This window comes from Labeo rohita, unplaced genomic scaffold (assembly GCF_022985175.1).
Source record: "Labeo rohita strain BAU-BD-2019 unplaced genomic scaffold, IGBB_LRoh.1.0 scaffold_215, whole genome shotgun sequence".
Taxonomy (NCBI): Eukaryota; Metazoa; Chordata; class Actinopteri; order Cypriniformes; family Cyprinidae; genus Labeo; species Labeo rohita.
In genome coordinates, this window is record NW_026128385.1 from 51,308 (window position 1) to 55,503 (window position 4,196).

Here is a 4,196-nt window from a genome sequence, read left to right on the forward strand (position 1 = left end):
ATCAAAAAATGTAATTAAAGATTTGCTAATAATTTAGCATTACAAGAGATTTATAGGCTATTTTTTGCTACAAATAAAATTTAGAAAGCATTGCAGTACAAAACAAAATAATAATAATAAAAATCTGCATTTATCAAACATGCGTGTGTGGTTCTTATGCACACCAGAAAGTAATCATTGTTGTTAAATTCCACTTTCTTAAGCACTATGCTCGCTCACATTCATGGTCATTTGCATTCAAAAACACCTTCTATGAACAATATATGGTGACAACACCTCCCTTTATAAATCACGTGAATGTATATGTCCTCACTGAAATCATGTCAAAGAAAGCAATACCACTTGAGAAGCCGTTCTGTGCTGCACTAAGATCAGTGTGGTCTCTGAAAACACATTCTCTGTGCAGTGCACAGTTTGCTGAATCTTCCAGCAGAGCGAGATCAGCCATGACACTACAGCTACATTTCAAATGACTTCCCAGCTGTCTTTTATATCTTTTCACAGAAATGATGTAAATGTGTAGCTTTAACTATGAAATTAGTTTGAATGTCAGTAAAGGGGTGGTTGATTGTGATTTCAAAGTTACAGTGCTGAAAGTTCAATGCAAACGATATTGTCTTTTAAAATGATGACAGTTTAATGCCTACAGTTATGGCTGGTAGGGACTACAGTGAGCTATTTCCAGGGTTGGTGACATCACAAACCCTGAAATTTACATAAACCCTGCATCAGGAACCTGCAACAAACATGGCAAGGCCATGTTGCGCTGCTTTAGAGAAGAGGAAGAATTGTTACCATGCTGTCAAAACTAGGGGTGTACGAAAAAAAAAAAATCTTAATATATGAATCACAATTCTGTCTTCTAACGATTCTAATGGATTCACAAGTTTCAAAATGTTGTGAAGCAGCAGTTCTTAATCCTGTTCCTTTCATCTCCTGCTCTGCACATCTCTCTATCTCACTTGATTCACTGAGGGGACATTTCAGTTACACTGCTGTCTACGGAGGGCCAGAAAGCTCTCGGATTTAATCAAAAATATCTTAATCTGTGTTCTGAAGATGAACAAAGGTCTTACGGGTGAAACAACATGACAGAATTTTCATTTCTGGGTGAACGATCCCTTTAAGACAAGGCTGAGGATTATGGTGAATATGAAAAGAATACATATGCAGAACTTAATTTGAAAGTCTTGGTTTTACATCCCTTCATTTTAACAAAACAATATCGATTCTCCTCAGATAACCTCCTGAGCCTCCTCACACAAAAAATAGTAAGCATGGAGAGTGAGATGAAAGCAATGAGGAGCTCAGTAGCCGCCATGTATGAACTTTATTCTCGTGCGCTGGGTGATGGGACTGGTCAGCGAGCAGAGGAGATTAGACTTGATGTGTGTGACACCATCGATGAACTCCTCTCTCTAGAAGAGAAGCTAAAAGAAGACACATTCAGGAAGAGAGTGGTGTGTTACTGGTGATCTGTAACGCTTCATTAACAGATTTATGTTAATTAACAAAAATATCAACTGATCCATTTAGATGTATTCCATCTTGCAGACACATCATTTAAGCCTGTTGGAGGTCCAAACCCTGGGGAGAACACCCGGCGGGTAATGCGGGCAGTGTCCTCCTACAACGTTTGGAAGAAATTCAGCCTAAAGGGGAAAAAAGGGAAGAGGCCGCTCCAAAACATGATTGTTATGAAAGTCATAAAAAGTAAGTCCAATAAGTCAGTTAATCCAAAACAATCAGTATTACCAGTACTTTTTAAAATATTGTGTCATAATTATGGGTCTTCATTTTACAGAGGCAGTAATGAGATCCAATCCTGGACTCCAGCAAGACAAAGTGGAGGACATAGTGGCAGACACACTTAAACATGCTCCAGCAAGGTGTCAGAATGTGAGCTTCTTTTCTAGTTCAATCTTCAGGGTCCTAAAATGTCATTTTCAAGGTTTAAAATGTGCTTAAATTTTGATTATGTTAGGACCTGGTTTTGGTGCTAAAATGCTTTGTGAAACACTTGCAGAGCAAAAATTAGGAGTCCTAAAATTGGGACTGACATGCCCATTGTTTTTACCAGTGCATTTTAGTGTAAACGTCTATTATGTTATTAGTAATATTTATATTTGCATGTATGTTTTGAAGCTACTTGTTAGTTATTCTTAACATGCATTTGCTTTGATTTATTAATTCATATTTTTTTTAACAACAACTACAACTAGTACTTAAGTAATTTAATAAAATAATAAGAATAATCTATAACTTAATTATCCAACTAATCTGTCATTTATACATTTTCCAATCATTTAGCCATGGGGGCGTCTTGGTAACATGGCCTCTTTGAATAATTTTACATTTTGTTATATAGCAACAAAATTAGCAACTGTTTTTATTTATTCCCTATAATAACACATGTAACATTATGTAACAATATAAATGTAACATTAACGGCCCCATCATACACCCGGAGCGATGCAAGTATTTTTGCTAGTTTCAGCCCGACGCAGTTATCATCGTCACGTTCAGTGCCATGTCATTTAAATAGCAGATGCACTTGCACCCATCTGTTCACCCATGGGCTGGCTGGTCTGAAAACAAGGTGTGTTTAGGTGCATTGTTGGAGCATTGCTATTTTAAGGTAACTGAAAATGACTGCACATTGACCAACTAAAAAAATGAAAGGATTACAATGTTAAAGGAGAACTCCACTTCCAGAACAACAATTTACAAATAATTTGCTCACCCCATTGTCATCCAAGATGTTCATGTCTTTCTGTTCTCAGTCGTAAAGAAATCATGTTTTTTGATGAAAGCACTTCAGATGAAAGCACTTTTTCTCCATATAATGGACTTCATTGGTGCCCGATTTTGAAATTCCAAAATGTAGTTTAAATGCAGCTGCAAAGGGCTCTAAATGATCCCATCTGAGGAAGAAGGGTCTTATCTAGCTAAACGATCAGTCAATTTTTTTCGAAAAATAAAAATTTGTATACTTTTTAAGCACAAAAGCTCATGTAGCACAGGCTCTGGGATGTGCATCCACAATGCTACGAATTAGAGATGGGTTGTTCTTGAACGATTCGTTCATTTTGAACAAATCTTTAATGTGACTCGGGAAGAACGAGTCGTCTCAGGGAGTGATTCATTCAGTCGCGCATGCGCAACATCCTATTAGGTTCTGTACTGGAATTAGTTCATCTGTTTCGAGTCTTTGGGTTTTTCCGAGTCATTCGTTCATCTTATGGAGCTGTCACGTGATGAACGAACGACCCAAAAACTTGTCATATAAGAGGTGAGGTGAGCTAATCATAGACTAAAGACCCAGGTAAACAATGAATTAATCTTTTCTGTTTCTTATAGCATTATAGTTTTGTCTTGTTTGTAGTGTGATCAATGTTTGTGTAAGCAGTAGATGTGTTAGGGAAGTAACACGTAACATTTTCATTATATTTTGCTAAAATGAACGAAATGACTCGAAAAAAAGATTAGTTCATTTTGCTGAACAAGACTCAAAGGTCCGAGTCGGTAAAATGATCCGAACTTCCCATCACTACTACGAATCACATCTAAGTTCATCGTCCGTGTAAAAAAGGTTAAAAAAGGTTGAAAATGGCAAAAAACTCCATGTTATTTTCTCCTACAACTTCAGAATTGTCCAACATCGTTGTACCTTTTTGTTTGTAAACAGCGTTTGACTTACTTGCACTTTCTTAGTCTTTTCGTTTGCTTTGTAAACACTGGGTCTGTAGTTCCACCTACATTCTGCGTGACCTTTCGACGGGATTCAATAGTACGTAGCGTTGTGAACGCGCATGCCAGAACCTGTGTTACACCAGCTTTTGTGCTTAAAAAGTATACAAATTTTTATTTTCCGAAAAAATTTGTTTCGCTAGATAAGACACTTCTTCCTCGGCTGGGATCATTTAGAGCCCTTTGAAACTGCATTTAAACTACATTTTGGAAGTTCAAAATTGGGACACCAATGAAGTCCATTATATGGAGAAAAATACTGAATTTATTATTTTTTTTTTTTTTCAAAAACCATAATTTCTTCACGACTGAAAACAGAAAGACATGAACATGTTGGATGACAAGGGGGTGAGTAAATTATTTGTGAATTGCTGTTCTGGAAGTGGACTTCTCCTTTAAAGATTATTATTGTGTACGCTTTAACCTCAAGCACAAGCAGATCCGTT

At 36.8% G+C, this 4,196-nt stretch overlaps 1 long non-coding RNA gene across 1 annotated transcript; it reads left to right on the forward strand.

Annotated features, from left to right (window-relative positions):
- Positions 1 to 862: 862 nt before the first annotated feature.
- On the forward strand, positions 863 to 2,196 carry LOC127159423 (uncharacterized). Its single transcript, XR_007826440.1, has 3 exons — positions 863 to 1,460; positions 1,555 to 1,713; positions 1,805 to 2,196. It is a non-coding gene; the product is annotated as an uncharacterized LOC127159423 (long non-coding RNA).
- Positions 2,197 to 4,196: the final 2,000 nt, after the last annotated feature.